The sequence below is a fragment of the Narcine bancroftii genome, chromosome 2 (assembly GCF_036971445.1).
Source record: "Narcine bancroftii isolate sNarBan1 chromosome 2, sNarBan1.hap1, whole genome shotgun sequence".
Taxonomy (NCBI): Eukaryota; Metazoa; Chordata; class Chondrichthyes; order Torpediniformes; family Narcinidae; genus Narcine; species Narcine bancroftii.
Genome location: NC_091470.1, coordinates 249,579,681 through 249,600,406, shown reverse-complemented (window position 1 = coordinate 249,600,406; position 20,726 = coordinate 249,579,681). Strand labels below are relative to the sequence as shown.

At 39.4% G+C, this 20,726-nt stretch overlaps 2 long non-coding RNA genes across 2 annotated transcripts in view; both read left to right on the top strand.

Moving 5' to 3' along the window:
- Positions 1–14,681, top strand: part of LOC138752662 (uncharacterized) — a 33,884-nt gene extending 19,203 nt beyond the window's left edge. The window contains exons 3-4 of the long non-coding RNA XR_011350815.1: positions 8,336–8,463; positions 14,397–14,681. This is a non-coding gene — a long non-coding RNA (uncharacterized lncRNA). The remainder of the gene's footprint in view (positions 1–8,335; positions 8,464–14,396) is intronic.
- Positions 14,682–15,332: 651 nt separating this feature from the next.
- Positions 15,333–20,459, top strand: LOC138752661 (uncharacterized). The gene is made up of 3 exons (XR_011350814.1): positions 15,333–15,417; positions 17,105–17,307; positions 20,342–20,459. It is a non-coding gene; the product is annotated as an uncharacterized lncRNA (long non-coding RNA).
- The last annotated feature ends 267 nt before the right edge of the window (positions 20,460–20,726 follow it).

Below are 20,726 nucleotides of genomic sequence, written 5' to 3'. Positions count from 1 at the left end.
AGTCTGCCCCACAGGATATTCCTCATCTTCGCCTAGTTGTTCCAATACACTTCAGCTGTGAGATTCACTCGCTCTGCTGACACAACTATTAATAGCATTTTGAATCTGAGTGTGCAGATGTATGAAAGTGATTGCAAACAAAGCAGCTGCAACTTAGTCCTTCTTTCACTTGCTCATCACCAGTGCTAGGGTGTCAGGTTGCGGAAGCTTTGTGCTTGGAATGAAGTGTCAGGGGTAGCGAAAAAAAAATAAGATTAACTCTTTGCTGGCTACTTCTGCAGGCTTTCAAGTGTATGGCAGCCATGGAGGGTCAGACCGGGGCGTGTGGGTCATTGAGGCAAATTGCCTTGGCTGCCACTGTGTAGAGAGAATTCTGTTTACCTTAAGTGCCAGACCTGCTGTACATGTATCTTTCAGATCACTTGACAGAATCCTTCTTTGTTCTCTCATGTGAATATTACTTCTAAAAAGAACAGTAGAGATATCTCTGCTGCCATGGCCTCTACCTCTCTCTCAAGAACCATTGATAGATTCTATACTGCTCTTTGTGTGAGCTTGTCATGGGCCAATACCATGTAGAGTTGCCTACATCACCAAAGTGATTGCACTTCCAAACACTTCATTGGTTGTGAAGCAGTCCAAGACCAGTGCCGAGAGTGCATCTGCTATCTCTTGGCATGTCATATCAAATGCAATACTTGCAGAAATTTGCAAGAGTCTTTGGTGACATACCATATCTCCTCAAACTCTTAATGAAGTATCGCTGCTGGCGAGCTTTCATTGTGATGGCGTTGACCCAGGAATAGGAAGTTCTTTAACACTTTCCACTGCTAACCCTTCCATGAGGACTGGTTTGTGTTCTCCTGGTTTCTCCTTCCTGAAGTCCACCATCAGTTCCTTAGTTTTGTTAATAATGAGTACGAGGTTGTTGTAATACTATTCAACTTGCTGATCTATCTCACTCCTGTACGCTTCCTCATTACTGTCTTTGATATTGCCGATGACTGTGATGTCATCATCACCACATTTGTCGATGGCATTTGAATTGTGACTGAGGAGTGTATGGTTCTGGTGTCAGCTTTCTGAATTTATTAGCAGAAGATTTTGATAAGATATTAGTGATTCCCCGATGGTAAGCCTGTTGATGAAAGTCCAACATAAGTTCCTAAATCCAGGATCTATGCATGTGCTATAGAACATGTGCCCATAAATGCAGAACTGCTCATGCCCTCCTAATTCCGGGCCTCTGCAAACTCTCCAGGATTCAGTCCTTTACATCTACATCCAATGTCAGGCTTGCGGACTGCCTGCTCCTTTTGTGTTGGGCAAATACCTTGGAATTGACACTTTGTCCAAATGGACTGCTATGTAAATCATCTTCATCGCATTCCCCCCAACACCCCCCTCCCCTTCACTTTTGACCACACGGACCATAGCCTGGAGATAGTGGCATGGTGATGCTGGAGAGATCAATTCAAAGTTTTCTTCAATACGCTGGTGAATAATTCATTATGCTCAGGACTGATTAATAACCTGATGGTGAGTTAAATATTCCAGGCCTTTGACTGTAAGCAAGCATCATTTACATGCTGCAAATTATTGAACCAATATTGATGCATTTTGCATCAAAGGAAATCATCCAAAGCCAGACTTAAAAGTTTCTAATTGCTTGCAGAAAAATATTTCCTCTTGGTATAGGTATAGTTGAAAATTAGTTACAGTTTGGTTGTGTTAATTTTAAATAACCTCAGAGTTTATTTATTTTTAACTAACAGCCGTGAGTACTGGGTAGATGCTTTCTTTTGGCTGATATACAAAGGCATATTCCTTCACAAAATCTCTGCATGTTCCTGCCTCTTTCTGCAATGAGAGCCTTCTTGGAACTAAACACAACAAACAAATATTTATTTCAGTGTTTCACAGAAGCATACAAGCAAGATGTTGGCCACTCAGCCCTTTGAGCCTGCTCTACCACTTAAATTGATTATGTTTGTCACCTTAAGTCTGCAATCACTTCTACTTCCTTGCTTGTCAAGAATTTATCTACCTCTGCATATAAATATTCAAAGGCTTCCATCATCAGTTGAGGATGAGAATTTCGTAGAGTTATGCCGCTGTAAGTGTGTTAACCTCAGATCTCCAGAGAACTGGACTCAATCTTGACTTCAGCTGCTGAACATGTGGAGTTCACACATCCTCCCTGTTGCCATGTGTGTTTCCTTCAGGTGCTGTGGTTTCCTCCCACATCCAAAAGATCTACTGGTTGTTAAGTTCATTGGTCACAGTAAATTGTCTCAGGAGTAGGTGAGAGGGTGACAGGAAAATCAGCAAGGGTAGATTGATGGAGACGTAAGGGAAAAAAGTTAAATCAGTGTGGTTGAGTGTTTAATGGTTGGCATGAATACAACAGTTGAAGAGCCTGTTTCCATGTTTTATCACGCTATTTTAACTGCAGACTTGTGTGTGTGTGTGTGTGTGTGTGTGTGTGTGTGTGTGTGTGTGTGTGTGTGTGTGTGTGTGTGTGTAATTAAACACCATTCTGCCCCAGTACGAGTCCCACCCCAATTGGTACACATGGATCAAAAGAAAGAAAAAAACAAATGCTCCATCTCTCTCATAAATAATCAACCCATTAGTCTGAAACAGTTACCCAAGTTCTAGATTCTCCACAAGAAAAAAAAACTCTACACACCAACTTATCATGATCCCTCTTATATGTTCAATATGCATCAGTGTATTTTTGATAAAGCACCTTGGGATGTTTTATAACCCAAAAGAAATGGTCAGTCAACTTCAATAAAGAGTCTCAACCCAAAACTTCGACTGATTATTTCTCTCCATGGATACTGCTTGACCAGCAAAGTACCTGCAACCTCTATTTGTTCAATCAAGATTCCAGTATCTGCTGTTTTTGTATTTATCTGTTTTAATCTTTTTGAATGATTTTAAAAAAAGTATCAGACAGGACACTGAAGAGTACTCTCTTCTCTTCAAATAGCCATGTAATTCTGCAAGGCCAGGTCATCGGTTTCACATGTTCCATCCAGTTATACACTGGTATAACCATCCCAGGCTTTCACTCCTCCCTCTGGATTGAGGTTTGAACCCACAACCTCTTGCTTTGGCAGCAAGGATGCCAGCTGATGGGCCACAGCTGGAAGGGGCTACAAGATGCAGACAGAGCTTTATGCCTTGGGCTGAATGAAGAGGAGTAAATCCTGATGACCTCTGGCAAGGTGACACAATGATTTCAAAAATAGCCTCTAAATAATTTTGCTCAATTATATAAAGGAATACAGCAAGCCTGATCAATACTGGTACTGCATTTATTTGGAATTTTGCCTTATAGAATAAGGCGCAGGGAGTATAAAAGTATGGAAATCCAGCTATAACTGTACACGGGATGCCTAGTATACAACGTGCAGTGCTAGTCTCCAAATTTAGTAAGGGACATAATACCTCCCTTTGCAAGGGTTTACTTGGTTAATTCTGGATGAAGCGTTGTTTTTTGAGGAAAGGTTAACAAGTTAGCATAATATCTATTAGAAGAATGAAAGATGGTCTAATTGATTTGAAGTAAGATTCTCTGCACAGATGCTGAAAGGATGTTTCTCTATGGGGGAAATCAGAATCGAAAAGCATAGTCTGAGAATAAAACCCTGTAGATTTAATGTGGCAAAGAAGATGAATTTCTTCTCTGAGGATGATGAATCTTTGGCATTCTCTACCCCAGAGAGTCGTGGTGGAATATATTCATTTAATATATTCAAGGCAGAGGTTGACATTCATGGATCATAGAAGAGTGAAAAATTAATGGGAACTGGCATGAAAGAGGAACTGAGACCATGATTTATTTGAATGGCAGCAATTGGTCCTATTTTGTTCTAGTTTTAATATGTTTGTTTGTTTATATATGTATTCAAGTCTTTGAAATTTAGCTGGAACTTTTTGGATTAAGAAAACATAAAATGAGAGCAACAGTTTTTCCAGAGGAAGTAACAGCAAGGTGCATAAATATAAGGTTCCATATGTATTTTGACAGATATATAGATAGGAAAGGCTTAGAAGGTGGAAGAATACATATGAATGTGATGAGACCAGAATGCCAACTTGGACAATTTGGGCTAAAAGGCCTGTCCCATGCTATGTGATTCTATGTCTTTGAAACAAATAGAATGTCAACCAATACCAATACCACCAATATCCTTTATAAGGAATTATTGGTTGCACAAGAGCAACACTCAATTTAACTGTGCAAGCTACATGTAACATGCTTACAGCAGCAACTAATAACCCATGATTTAGGGTCACTAATGAAGCAACGATCCTTGAGGAGAGTTTTTCTTGAAGTCCCTGTGGCAAGAATTTCCTCTTGTCCGATATGTATTGCTGTCAGGCCAATTATCTCTGGTATCATGCAGCTATAATGTCATCAAGCTCACTGATCAGCCAATCCCAAAGAAGCATTGGCAGAGATAGCACACAAGAAACCCCAAATATAATGCTTATTCATTGATTAAATATGAGCAAAACACAACTATTGGAATATTCAAGTACAATTAAGGTAGAAGAGGAAATAGTGATAATGATAATTTTCTTTTATTTTAAAACCCATTGCATTTTGAGGGAATTGCAGTGTGCGTAAGGTGTTTTTATGGTTAATTGGTTTATTTTGGCGCAATTATGGCAGAAGGCCAGAATCTTATAGAATTGTATAGAAATTTTTGAGGATGTATCTAGTAGAGTGGATCAGGGAGAACCAGTGGATGTGGTGTATCTGGACTTTCAGAAGGCTTTTGATAAGGTCCCACACAGGAGATTAGTGTTAAAAACAAAACACACGATACAGGAGGCATGGCATTGAGGTGGAGTGGATAGAGAATTGGTTGACAGACAGGAACAAAAGAGTAGGAATAAACTGGTTCTTTTCAGAATGGCAGGCAGTGATTAGTGGGGTACCGCAAGGCTCAGTTCTAGGACCCCAGTTATTTACAATATATATTAATGACTTAGATGAGGGAATAGTAAGCAACATCTCTAAGTTTGCAGATGACACGTAAGTGGGTGGCAGTATTAGCTGTGTAGAGGATGCTAAGAAGATGCAAGGTGACTTGGACAAGTTAGGTGAGCGGGCTAATGCATGGCAGATGCAATATATTGTGGATAAATGTGAGGATATACACTTTGGAGGCAAGAACCGAAGAGAAGATTAATATCTAAATGGTGTCCGATTAGGAAAAGGAGAGATGCAACGAGACCAGGTTATTGCTGTGCACCAGTCATTGAAAGTGGGCCTGCAGGTACAGCAGGCAGTGAAGAAAGCAAATGGTATGTTGGCATTAATAGCAAGAGGATTCGAGAACAGGAGCAGAGAGGTTCTACTGCAGCTGTACAGGGCCTTGGTGAGATCACGTCTGGAGTATTGTGTACAGTTTTGGTCTCGTTATCTGAGGAAAGACATCCTTGCCATAGAGGGAGTGCAAAGAAAGTTCACTAGATTGATACAAGGGATGGCAGGACTTACATATGAGGAAAGGCTGGATCAACTAGGCTTATACTCGTTGGAATTTAGAAGATTGAGGGGGGATCTTATAGAAATGCATAAAATTCTTAAGGGATTGGGCAGGCTAGATGGAGGAAAGTTGTTCGCAAAGTTGGGGAAGACCAGAACCAGGGGTCACAGTTTAAGGATAAGGGGGACATCTTTTAGGACTGAGATGAGAGTTTTTATTTCTCTCAGAGAGTAATTAATCTGTGGAATTCTTTGCCACAGGAAGTGGTTGAAACCAGTTCCTTACCTGTATTTAAGAGAGAGTTAGATTTGGCCCTTGTGGCTAAGATCAGGGGTATGGGGAGAAGACATGTACTGGGTACTGAGTAGATGATCAGCCATGATCAAAATCAAAATGAATGGCAGTGTAGGCTTGAAGGGCCAAATGGCCTACTCCTACACCTATTTTCCATGTTTCTATGTTTCTAAGGCATAATTTAGATGTCATGTGACTGAACATAAAATTTTCTGTGGATTTTACCAAATAATTATAAATGAGTAAAGTTGATACCAAGCTTTAGAGAGATACAAGAGACTGTATGGAATCTGAGCACAAGTCAAACTTCTGGAAGAACTCAGTGGACAGGGACCATCATTGGAGAGGAATAGAGACTCAGATGCTTTGTGTCTGGATAGAAAAAATAGAGGAGACATGCCAGGTCTTGCAGTTGTGTAAACAATGCAACCTGTGGAGGTATTTCTAAATCACTGACAGTAGTTTTTGAGTTTTATGTATCAAGCAATGAATGCATTAAACAATTTATGGAGTAATTTTTTTGTAATTAAAAAAAAAAATTTACAGCATGGTCAAAGACAAATCTGGCTATTTAAACCTGTGCCACCCAATTGCACCCAAATTAACCAACAATTCCATATGTTTTGGAAGCTGGGTGGCAACTAGAGCACCCAGGGAAACCCCATGCAGACATGGGGAGAATGTAAAAACTCCTTACAATCAGTACTGGATTTGATCCCGGGTTGCTGGTGCTATAATAGCTATATTATAATGACAGCTCTATGGATTAATTTGCCACTCCCAACATAAATCTGGCAATAATTTTAATTCCAAACCTGTCAAATCATTGGTCTCCATTTACTTTGCCTCAATAATTTTGGCAAAGAGGGTACTATTTATATAAGTGGTAGCCCGAGTCAAATCCTGCTCCCTAATCTTGAAAAAATATTTTCATTTACCTCTTGCAAAAACGTTTTCAAAATTTAACTTGCATCAGTTTCATTCCCTATGATCAAACAGCAATATGCAAACAGCTCAAACGTGTTTTTCATTGATTTACCTGGCCAATTTTAAGCAGCTTTTGGTAGGGGTTGCCTCCAAGGTTCCTCTCAGTTAAAGGTGTCAGTGTTGGCCTATGTGGTTGAGGCACAGAGGTGCATTCTGTCCTGCGACATTTGGACATGTTTCCCATAACTCAGGATGAAAGGACTGTAATGGCTCTCAGTATTGCTTGAGCAAGCCCAGTTTTTTTTCACATAAATGCCCCAAATATTTTAAGAGCAGGAAATAGTGTTTTTTTCTCAAATTAGGGATAACTAACCAGTGTTCTGAGAAATGTTAATTAGCCACAGTTGGTTGAGAAATATTTGAAAGAGGAAATATGACCACTCGGAGTATTTATAGAAAAATGTTGCATGGAATCATTACTAATTTTAATGTTCTGTAGATTTTTCCCATGTTTTCTCCATTTTTTATATGTGCATCCATTTAGAGGATGCATTGTGGCAGCCACCAGAGAATACAATGCATGGGATAAGATCTGAAAGGGAGGTGTATTAAGCAGCCTCTGCAAGAAGGAGATGATAACTTCAGGACCAATCATAGCCCCCTGAGGGAAAGGTCAGTCACTCCTTCACTAATGCAGGTCCAGAACTGGTGTCATCCTGCAAACATCTTCTGCTTTCCATAGCCTCTTTGGAGTTGGATGTTGGGAAGATTGATATTATCTGGAGAGGGCATGCAAAATCATCGAAGACCCCTTCCATTCCACCCAAAGCATCCTTCATCTGATCTCATCAGAAAAGAGAAACAGGAGTATCAGAGCCAGCACCATCAGACTGAACAACAGCTTCTTCCCACGGGCAGCGAGAATGCTGAACGATGAAAGGAACTGCTCACACTAACCATCCGAGATTCATATTCATGAAACAATATTTATTTATTTGTGTATATGAATACTTGTCCTGCATATGCACTATTTATCTGTATGTATGTTATGTCTGCTTGGGTGTCTGTCTATTTTGCAGTGAGGACTGGAGCATACTGTTTCAATGGGTTGGACGTGCAATCTTATGATAATTAATGTGACTTGACTAACACATTAAGAGACTAAATCTCTTGAGGAACATTCAGCCATGAGGGAATTTAAAACAGGGCCCCCTGGATGTACGACACACAAATCATAAAGTGTTGATAACGTGGCTGTACTGGCAGCCAGAATTCTGAATCACTGTTCCAGGAAAAATGAGTGTGAATCCCACCCTGACAGATGGACGGTTGTAAAGTTTATGTAATTAAATTAAAATGGAATTTTAAAATCCATTAATCTCCCTACTGACTCCATCCATGGCATTGTTCTGCTCTGGAAATTTAATAAAACTAATCTGTTTAATAAAATAGTTAGAAAGGTATCTCATGTCCTTACCAATGTCAGTGGACTCAAAATCAAACATGGCTACTTGAGTTTTGTTAGGCTCAGTAATATTACTTCTTAATGTTTGACTTCTATTTCAGACAATATTTCTAATTTAAAATTGTTTGTGTTTCAGAAGGTAGAACAGAATTTTACAGGCAACAGAAGACACTTCACCTAAAGAGTAATTTCAACTCATCCTACTCCAGGTCTTGTTCCAAAGTCCTGCAACTCATAGCTTTTCAATTGCTCATCACAAATGCAGTAAGTGTTGCTATCTCCACCTCCCTTTCAGGAGGAAAATTATAGATCTCCATTGCCCACTGGATGTAAAAATGCTTTCCCAAATCTTCTCTGCTCCTTTCCTTTTGCCACCTTATCCTCCTGGATATCAGTCTCTCTGCTGGAGAGGTTCTTGCCTACTTCATCTAAGCCTTTCCTAATAACTTGGGAAGTCACGTGCTAATATGTGCATCCACATGTGTTTGGGTGTGAGTGTACTTCTATGCATATTTTGTGCATTTGAACGTGTATGTATAAGTGTGATGGGCATGTATTTATGTGCAGAGTGATGCACAATCAATTAACTTCAAAGACTAGAAGTTGCCAGGATGATAGGCTTTTAATTGCTTAAAACTGAATGTACACTCATGTTGCTTGGCCCAAGTCCAGAGCTCGTACTGGGGGAGGGGAGTGGGCATAACAGCCTTTATTAGGGGATTCCAAGGGGAGGAGTCACTGGTACAGTCAGCACGGAGGCAGGCTAACCATACACACAGAGATGATAATCAATAGTAATACAGGGTTTTAAAAAGCTGTGTGTGACTGAGTAAATGACTTGACTATGTCTGATCATTTTCTCATTCTTCATTTCACACTGGGACACAGTGGTTACACAATATTAATTTCAATTTAAAGTTCAACACAAAGGTAAACACATCAGCAACACAAACGTTTTTTTTTCTTTTTAAATTATTTTTATTTGTTTAAAACAATAAAAATTTAAAAGTACAATGAAAATCCATTATGGAGTGTTATAGTTGGCTATTCAACGATCAGTACATCAAGACAAGTACATCCATAAATCATAGTCCGGGTAGAATATTATATTCAAACAAAAGAAAATAAGAGTGAAAATAAAAGGGGAAAGAGAAAAAAAAAATCACAGTCCTTTCCCTTACCACTGTTGTATGATGTCATATATTCTTAATATAGAAATAAAAGCAAAGGGAAAAAAAAAAAGGAATTAAAGAAATGACAGTCAAATTATGTTGAAAAATTATAAAGTGGGGAAGTAAGTCATGAATGACTCCCCCAACATTTATCCCTGAATTATTAACTGAATATCGAATCTTTTCCATATTCAGACAGGACATGATGTCCCCCAGTCATTGACTGTGAGGCCTGTTTTTAAATGTAATAACTTCTCACAAATGATGGATATTAAACCTTTACGAAAAGGCTTAAAACTAAAAAAACTCATCAACAAAATTTGTTTCAGACACTTTAGAGAAATGAGAAATTTGAGCATGTAAAAAAATGCTGGAGTTAGGCAAATTAAACTTATGAGAAAGCCAGTTATATGATGCAAAACACCCATCAATGAAAAGATCTTTAAAACATTGTATACCCACTCTACTTCATCACTGAAAAACAATATCATGCAAAGAAAGTTGAATAAGGAGATTAGATAGAATAGGTCTTGAGAGAAAAATTATGAAAGGTAAAATGTTTTCTAAACTCTTAATAATTGGGTTATCTATCATTTTAATTGAAAGAAATAGAAGTGAAGAGCTGAGAAGCACTAAGTTAGAGACATTTTGGGGGGGAATTCTCAACTTCATAGACACTCATAATGGATGGTCAGTATCATTAGGAAAATATGACCAAAATGTAAGAACAAACGTTTTAAGTGTTCAGTTTTTTTTCTTTTAGAGATTCTGTCTGTCAGGTGCTTTGATAACACGTGTGGATCTATTTAACACAGGTGCTTATGTCGGCTCTGCTGGTCCACTCTTGCCTAGCACTTGGTGGTGTTCCCTCTGTTGCTGTGCAGGCTGGATTCTCTGCCTTTGTCTCTTGTGTTTACAGCAGGCTCTTTCGATTCTTCCTCAGTATTTGACCATTCTTGGTTCTGAGAGTGTAGGATCTTGGATTTACTTCATCCAGAACAGTAGTCTTTTGTCCTTAGTGTTGGAATCTCTGAGTCTCACTGTGTCATCTTGTGTCAGTGCCTAAGCTTCTTGCTGCCTATTTGTCATAGTTTGCTTTTTGTTTCTATTGCAGAGATTTTTGTATCTGTTCAACATCTTCAACATCTCTTTTCTTGTTTGGGTCTGCAGAATAGAGAAGTGTTTTGTGTAGTCTACGTCCCATCAGGAGTTCAGCGGGAGATGTGTCATGCTGAAGTGGTGAAGATCTGTAACTCAATAAAGCTAGATACGGATCTGAGCCACTGCCTAGTGCTTTCTTGAGCAACTGTTTAACTATGTGAACTCCTTTCTCTGCTTTACCATTTGACTGTGGATGCAGAGGACATGAAGTCACATGTCAAAAATCACTCTTCTGTGAAGTCCTGAAATTCTCTAAAACTGTAGCATGGTCCATTTTCACTGTAGACAACTTGAGGAATTTCATGTCTTGCAAGGATTGATTTGATATATTTGATCACACAAGCAGTAGACATATTAGGAAATAGCGCAATCTCTGGATAGTTCATAAACAACAAGTTATTCCTTCCATCCACGTAGAACAGAGCAGTCCCAACTTCCTGCCATGGTTTTTGTGGTACCTCAGTTATTATCATGGGTTGCTTTGCCTGGTTTGCATGATGTTTCAAACAGGTCTCATAGATTGAAACCATCCTGCTAATGTCAGTGTTTATCTCCGGCCAATAAACACAAGTTCTGACCCTCCTCTTGCATTTTTCCATTCTAAGGTGCCCTTCATGCACCCTTTTCAGTATCTCTTGTCACAGTGATCGAGGAATGACAATTCTGCTCTACCTTGGGCTTTTAGCCCATTGACAACACTCAGCTCTACTCTGATGTTGTAGTATGGCTGACATTCACCTCTAGGCCGTCCTTCATTCAGATTCTTGATGACTTTCTGTAGAACTGTGCCCTTTTCTGGTTCAGCTGTGATCTGCTTGGATTTCATGTCAGATATGGGAAGAGATTCAATAATCAGGTTCATGTGGTGATTCACATCTATCTCTGTGGAACTCTCATTGTGTGCTTCACTCTGCATCGTTGCCATGGATAACGCATCAACTAACACAATAGATTTCCTTGGTGTGTACACCCTCTTGACTAGGCTTAAGTTTTCACATGCTTTGTCACCAAGCAGTGATTCACTTCCATCTGGGACTACTGCAAACCTTTAACTTTTATCTTGAGTTTATGTGTACCTTATGCTCTTTCCATTGTATGTTTTGAGCTGTATAGGATACGCATGGATATATGGCTTCATCTTCATTGCCCTGATGTTGCGCTCACAGATCAAATTGACCTTTGTCCCTGTGGCCGGCTGCAAGGAATATTTATTTCATTTGTAGGCAATGGCCCAGTCTACTTATCCTGCTTGACTCTGTCCATGCTTGGTTGTTCAGTGTCTGTTGGCTTAGAATCTTTCTGCACCACCATGCCCATGAAAAGTGTGTCACTGAGAGCAGTTTTTCCTCTCGTGTGTACAGTGTCTGCTACAATGTGGATGCTTTCACTTGTTTTGTTTCCCTTGAGAAAAACATTGCATAGTGATTCTGCCCTTTGCACTTATTAAAGACTTTTCTATAGGCGGGGCATTGTTTTGGTGCATGTTGAGTGCCACGTCATTTTCATTTCAACATCTCTGCATATTTTTGTTGTTTCCTATATTCATATTTTGATTATGTGTGTGGACAGACACTGTGGATACAGCTATGCCTTCGTTTTCATTGGCTTTTGGACTCTCACCGAATATTTTCACATGCTGCAGAGCTAATTCACTTGTGTGGCATATCTTCACAACTCCTGCAAAGGTAAGCTTCTGTCTCTTGCAGCAACTTCTCTCTCACTTTCTTATCAATAATCCAAAGCACAATTTGATCATGGATCACTGAATCTTGAAGCGATCCAAAACTGCATGTTCTTGCTTTCAATTTCAAGTCCGTTAAAAAAGTGTCATCGCTCTCTCCCTGCAGCTGTGTGCGCAAGAGAAACACGTACCTCTCGAACGCTTCATTTTTCTTTGATGAACAGTGTTCATCAAACATCTCAATAACCTTGTCGAACTTGCCCTGGTCCTTATGCCTCAGCTGAGTTACATCTAGAGAAGAGAAATACCCCTGACTTTTATAGTGCATTCAGCAGACTGCTTCCATTGTACATTAAGAGAAAACCTCAGGCCCTTTAAGTCATTCTCCTTGTGGCATAATGGCTGTGTAGTGTCAGCTTCTGATACCAACCCCTGGAGGTCAAGCGACAAAAGGTTGAAGATTGGGTAGCAGGAATAATGATTGTCAGCTCCGAAGGTCAGACTATCAGGGAGCAGCTTTTGTGTCCACGGCTGCCAAGGATATAGTGTGAACACAATCAGAATCCTAGAATGATTCTTTCATTATGGGTGAACAACTTAACACTGTCCAAAGATTCGTCGCTGTCTGTACAAAAATATGAAAGGATTAATCATCATTCAGTGAATGTTAGAACTAAGTAAATATTGCAATGAAATTTCCATGTCAAAGCCATAATTAAAGGGATTCCACTGAATCTAATTCAGCATACAGGCTTTCTGTAATCTCATGCAGCATTTGGGCATTGCCCTGATCTACGGGGATGATCCTGAATTAGCATGGCACACAAATCAGCTTTAGGATCTTTATAAGATTATGTATATTACAGGCTAATGCTGATGCTTTCCACAACAAACTACAAACATGTTTGAGGATCAAATTTTCAATATGAAACCCACAGCTTAAATATGATGTCAAAGATTGTTGTTAAACTAAGCAACTTAGACCAACAAGACGCATCAGAAAATGGCTTCAAAACCTTCCAATAGCACAGTCTAGACTCCTTCCACCACTGGGCATTAAGGGACTGAGACTGAGAGGCAGCCCCTCAACAACAGAGAGAGGAATAACAAGGTACCACAGTGAAGGCAAGGGAGTAAACAGAGAATGTATGTAACATCACACAATCATAGGAATGTATGGGCATGACACTAAGAATTGATTAGACTTTGAAAAGTTCAATTTGTAAGTAATTTATTGTGAATAAAGTCTACCTTTTGGAAAAAAGTTTCAATGAACTTATGAAGACTCCCCCATTCTTTCTCACTGTGCATAACAGAAATAAGCCTAATAATGATTTACTCTCAGTACTTGACCTGGGTTGGGTTTACATAATGTTTTAGATTCTTTATGCGAGACTTATAAAAGACTATTACTTATTATTACACACAATATTATTACACACAATTTATGGACCAGATCATACTCCAGGGAATTTAGCATCTTTAAACAGAGTTTAAATGGTGGCAAGGGTATTTCAGCATCGCCAGTGGGCTGATAACGCCTCAAACCGTGCATCTTGGCACCTCACAGTTCGGCGGGCAGCAACCTCCTTTGAAGAAGACCGCAGAGCCCACCTCACTGACAAAAGACAAAGGAGGAAAAACCCAACACCCAACCCCAACCCACCAATTTTCCCCTGCAACCGCTGTAACCGTGTCTGCCTGTCCCGCATCGGACTTGTCAGCCACAAACGAGCCTGCAGCTGACATGGACATTTACCCCTCCATAAATCTTCATCCGTGAAGCCAAGCCAAAGAGAAGAAAGTAAAAGATTTAAGCAACAGTGTTAGTTAAGTTCAATATGAACAATTAATCAAGAAGATAAGTAAACGATTTTTAAACATGTGAAGAGAATCATTAATATATGGCAGCATAGTTAGTGCAGCCATTACAGCATCTGTGACTTGGATTTAAATCTGATGCTGTTTGTATGTTCTCCCTGTGATCACGTGGGTTTCACCAGGGTGCTTTGGATTCATCCCACCCTCCAAAATCATATGGTGTTTTCAGGTTAAATGATGTATGGGGGTCAGAAGCTTGTTGGCCATAAGGGCCTATTACCGTTCTTTATATGCAAATTTAAAAATAAAATAAAAATTGAATATAAAGTAAATTTAACATAGAAATTGTCCTCTTCCCTCAGGTCCTTTCCTCTGGAGCGTTAGAAATGGAGAAGAAACCAGACATCATAAAATTATTAGAAGCATAGAAAGGGTAGACAGTCTTTTTTCAAGGATGAAAAGGTTACATATTGGAGAGCATTGTTTGGTGAGGAGGTGGTGGGAATAGTTTAAAGGGGATGTACAAGGAAAGTCTTATACACAATAGGTGTATAGAACATGGTGGCAGGTGGGTGGTAGAAGCAAATACAAGGGCAATTATTAAGCAGCATTTGGACAGACACTTGAATACGCAAGGAATAGACAGGCACATGCCATGTGCAGGTAGCTGAGATTAGTTTAGATTGGCATCATGGTCAGGGTAGACATGATGCGCTGAAAGCCTTGTTCTTGGACTGTATTGTTCAATGAAATAGATTCTTCATTCACTTTACTTCAGAGCACAGTGGAATAACCAATTATTGAGTAAAGGTACCAAACCTTTTATCTGGAATTCTGAAAACCAGCAACTTTCAAAGACCAGCACTTTTTTTGGTAGATGACATCTGCTCATCAAAGATGGAGTTTGGCACCAAATATGACCCGACACGACCCTCACTTAACTCCCGTGTATCCTGTCATGTTCCGCTACTTTAACTGCGCCTCAGAATTGCCTATACAGATGCCTGTCCAGCGTTGTGATGCTTTCAGTCAGCTAAGCGGAAGCTAAATGGTTGTTGTCGCTACCCATATTCCCCCATGCAGCTGAAACTGCTGTCACAGCACCAGCGCAAGGGAATCGAGAAAGCCGTTGCTTTACTGGCGCTGGTGCAGCAGGGAGCGGGGGGAGAGAGAGAGATGGCAACGTGACTCATTCAGGCGAGGGGGAGAGATGGCAGCGCAACTTGGTCGAGCGAGGGGGAGAGGCAGCAACATGTTTCGGGAGGGGGATGAAGATGGCAACGTGACTCAGGCGGGCTTAAAAGACGGAAATCAAAATGGCTCCAAAATCCAGAAGATTCAGAGCAATGGCAGATGTCCGGTCCTGATGATCCTGGAGAAAAGGTTAAGCATTTGTATTAGTATGAGCACGAGAGTTTAATATCCTAAGTGCAAGGGACATATGACTGAAATTCTTATTTGCTGCAGCCAAACAAGGATTGTAAGATACACCAACTACAACAGTATAAATTAAATTCCTAAAATATGCAAATAGAAAAAAAAGGTAATAAATAATAAGGACAGATAAATAAATATTCACAGTTATAAAAAAGTGTTGTTTCAGTGGTGCAGACAGATGGTTTGGTCATGCAGAATAGTTTGTGGTTAGGGTAGTACAGAGAGGATTCAGTGCCTGATAACTGTTGGGAAAAACAAAACTGTTCTTGAACCTAGAGGTGCCAGACATCAGACTTCAGAACCTTCTGCATGAAGAAGCAGCAGGAAGACAAGTTTGGTGAAGTGGTTAGCACAATGCCATTACAGCGCCAGCAATTGGGACGGGGGTTCGAATCCCACGCTGTCTGTAATTAGTTTGTACGTTCTGTGTAGATTTTCCCCAGGGCTCCAGTTTCCTCCCACTGTTTGAAATGCACTAGGTGTGTAGGTTAATTGGATGTAAATTGGGTGGCAGAGTCTCGTGGGCCAAAGTGGCCTGTTACCATGCTGTATGTCTAAATTTTAAAAAAATATTGTGGGATGGAAATCCTTTATGATGTTGGCTTCTTTCTTGAGACAGGGCCTCATCTAGATGTCCTTCACGGACAAGAGATCAGTGCTCAATATAGTCTTGGCTGGGTTTTTGCACATTTTACAGCTTTCTACGTTCCTGGACACTTGAGTTTCCAAGCCAAGTTGTGGTGCAGTCAGTCAGTATAATTTCTACACTGCACCTGCCGAAATTCAATAGGGTATTCGATGACATGCCAAATCTCCTCAGATTTCTTAGAAAATGAGCTTGTTTGCCTTCTTTACTAATGCCTCAAGGTGCTAGCTCAAAGAGAGGTCCTCCAATATGTGGATTAGCAACAACTTAAAGATACTAACTCTCTTCCCCACTGTCCCATCAGGTGTGTTGTCACTCAGTCTCCCTTTTCTGAAATCCACAATTTTGGGCTTCCTTTTGTTGAGTGCAAGATTATTGTTCTGGCACCACAGAACTAGATTCTCAATCTCCATCCTACATTTCGATCACCTTACACATTATTTAGCCATTAATGGCGGTGTCATCAGAGAATGTAATCATTGTGTTGGAACCAAACTTGGTTTTGTAATCATTTGTGTTGAGCAAATAAAGCAGGACACTAAACATAAAGCACTGAGTTACACATGTGTTGATGGCCAGCAAGGAGGAAGTGGTGTTGGGAGACCTCACAGATTAGGATCTACTGTTGAGAAAGTCATGGATTAAGTTGAAAAGGGACTAACGAAATTCCAAGTACCTATATTATTATTAATTTTTCTGGTGCAATCATGTTAGAATGAGGGCCTTACCACAGTTAGGCATATCTCCAAGAACTATTCACAAATACAGAAAAACTATGCAAAATTTATGTATATAATTTATTAAAATATAGAAAATGTATCTACTATTTATTTCACAGTATTTATTTATTTTTATCTATGCATATAAATCGCTTGTAAATATATATATATGTTTTTACACTGAGGACCAAAAGCCAAAAGCCACAGGTTTGTCCAGTTGTACTTATACAATAAGTATTTTGATAATAATAAACTTGAAATTCTGCAGACCTTGCCAGGATCCAAACCCTGGGCCTTGAGAACACAACAGCATGTCATCACAGGAGTCGGGTGGAACTCGCCATGTCGTCTGATCTGATAAGACCACAGCCGGCTTTCACCGGAGAAACCATTCATTTGTCCTGCTTGCATGAAGGATTCCACATGCCAACCTTAAATTGCCCTAAAATGATTATTTTGATAAGTGACCAGGTAAGTGTACATGCTGTTATTAAAATTAGAGTGGATTATTTAAAAACAGAATTTTTTGCCTGAATGTGATTTAAAAAGTCATTCTGGATTTTTGAACAACACATAAGTAGATTAGCAATTTTAACTCCCAAAATGATATAAATTGTTCATTAGTCATTGTTTTTAATTATAATTGGATAATCTAACAGGATTTAGCATGAGCCATAATTACATCAGTATACATGAGTGTATGAAGAATATTATACTGTACCTATTGGGAATTAAAAAAAAATTAATATCATGGTTAATGGAATTTAGAACAGAACATTATTTTGTAAAGTTATTTAATGTTACATAATCCATATTTTCACTTAAGGGGAGAAAACAATTTATTTCATCTGGGTAATTTTATTTGTTTGTCAATTTTTAAGAAGTTTAAGAAAACTGCTGATAGATGGAGAAAATTTCAAAAAAAATCTGTTTAAAACATTTGGTTGGAGTATCTGTCAATGCATAATTAACAAACTCTCCAGCATTCTTTTTTTCCACATAAAAGGGTTCAGAAAAATATTTGTGTTATCATCTGCACCAATGTGCACACTACAAAGGAGAATGCTGTGGTTCTGTTGGCAATGGTATGATCTCCGAATCAGGAAAGATGTACAATCAAATGCCGCACTATTGTGTGAAATGGGAGATCCTTGGACAATGTTTCAATGAAGTATTGAGAGAGGCTTGCCTTGTTAGAGGTGCTGTCTTTCAGATGACATATTAAATCAAGACTCCATCAGCTCCCCTGGGTGGATGGAAAAGAAAATCTTTGGCCTTAATATGATGAAGAATCCAAGAGGGATTCTGAATATGCTCTTCAATATACTGTACATGTGTCAGCCAATGTCACCAAAACAAGTTCCCTGTTAATTTAAGTTTGTGATCTACTTTTATATCAGGTTTTAAATAATGGTGACCCCCATTGCATCTTGTCATCTGAAATTACTGCTTTTAATTAAACACATCTCTTTGGCTCATTCAAATAAAACATTTGCATCATCACACCTTCCAATGGCTCTGCAAAGTCAGCCAAGGAACTATCTTGAAGTACAGTCACTAAAGCAGTGTCTGAATTCTCACAATCATTTACATCCAACAAGCTCTCCCAAACAGTGAATACCTTCAAACTTTTTATTTAAGTTGTTTGAAAAATGAATATTGCTCAAGATATGGTGGGTCACATCTTTGAACTTCTAAATAATGACATAAAATTCCCTTGGATCCACTGAGAGGGAAATTTTGGGGTTCCACAATGGCGCAGCTGGTAGAGTCCCTGCTTCGTGGTTTCACTCCTAACCTCAGGTCCTGCCTGTGTGGAGTTTGCATTTCTTTTTGTAACTGGGTGTTCCAATTTCCACCAACATGGCAAAGACATGCAGGTCAGAAGGTTAAATGTCCAATGTAAATTGTCCCCAGTGTGGAAGTGAGTGATGGAATGCAATGTTATTCATAGCTAGGGTGCCTTGAATATTTGTGAAGAAGGCAGCACTGTGCTGGTGTGTCTACAACACATTGCCACATCAGGGGACAGGACATTCCTAGCATAAATCAGTCCATTGTTGGGAGATAGGCTACAATGCAGAGTGCAGCTATAATAACACTATTGGCTAGGGATGAACAACTTGGCAATGGTGTTTCCCCGCTGAGAGACAGCAAAAATCAGAGAGGAAAATGGGATGAGAAAATATTTACATTTTTAGTAAGTTTTATCCCACCACAGAAAATGGAAAATGGAGAATCTGCTTCAAAAATTCACCAAAGCACTGGCCACCTGGAAGAATTAGTGGCTTCCTCTTAAAAGAAAGGTCCATGCAATAAGTGCAATTTACATCTCTTTGATTGATACATTAGAATGAATTACAATGTCATGCACACATCAAAAGTTGTGATTAAATAGCTGCCGGTTATTTCAATTTACTCTATTTAAAGTTTTTTTAATTAGTAAATGAATCCCTCATGGTTGAATGATTAATTACACAATAATTCACTGCAGAGGCTTGTTTCCCTGTCAAAGCACACAAAGAGAATTCTCATAAATTCTTACAAATGGAAAAAGAAAAGATCAAGGTAATGAATAATAGAAAAGTAGCAAGTACTGCGGTAACCACCTTAACCAGAAGAAAATATGCCACATCATGGCACTGAAGGCGTTCTTAGAGGTTATCAGCAAATTAAAAATAAACTTGAAGAATTAATTTAGCCTTTCTAATAGCAGTTTAATTGCTTCAAAGATATAGTTCCAAATTATAGCATTTTAAAAAATGGACTGGAATGGCAATATATTTTACACTTGCAAAAGAATAGGGCTTGACAAATAAATCATAACCTGTAATATTCAACAACGCAGAGACTTTACTTAAATATACCTTCTTTCTGATTCTCTCACGGGTTGTTCGCCTTGGTGGCAAGGCCAGTATTTATTGCCCATCACCAATTAGGATTGGCAACATAGTGGCAGGCCCCTTCCTTGAACAGCTACTTGAGAGAAGGTGCTCCTGCAGCAGTGCTCCAGAATTTGGACTCTGTTGAGAAGGGATGAGAGAACCTTCCACAGTCCAGGGATTGTGGGACCTGCAAACATTGTCTTTCCCATGCATCTGTTGCTCTTGTACTGCCTGGTGAGAGAGCTCATGCTTCCTAAATAACAGTCAGGGAGGGGGTGAATGGTCAATCAAGCTGACTGCTTTGTTCTGGATGGTGATGAGGTTCTTAAGTGTTTTTGGATCTGCACTCATCGAGGCAAGTGGAGAGTGTTCCACCACATTTCTGAAGTGCCTTGTAGGTGATGGGAAAGCTTTGGAGTGTCAGAAGTAGAGTCAATCTCCACAAGATATCTAGTCTCTGAGCTGTACCTTTTTGATTGAAATGTAGACCACCCAGGATAATAATGAGAGAGGACATGCAATTGTAATATCATAGACATTATAATATCATTTTTCATCAAGTGTAGTGATGAAAGATGCATGTGGAAATATTAATTTCCACTTCTCCATCCTTCTCTTAGGAGTTGCAAATGGCGCTGAACATCAGCAATCATTCCCAATTTGGATGCTGTGATAACAGGAAGAATGTTGATGAAACAGTTAAGAAAACTTGGGCCCAGGATGTAGCCAAAAGGAACTTCTGCAATGAAGTGATGGTGACATCCAACAAGAACAACTACCTTCCTGTGTGAAACTCCAGCCACTAGAAGGGTTTCCTTGATGCATATAAAACACAATGCTGGAGAAACTCAGCTGGCCAACCAGTAAAGATAAAGATACACAGTAACGTTTCAGCCTTGAGTCCTTCATCAAGGTACAAGCGAAATGTAGGTTGGCATCCAAACAAAATGGTGGGGAAAAGGGAGGAGCACAATCCACTGGCAGGAGGTAATAGGTCGATAAGGG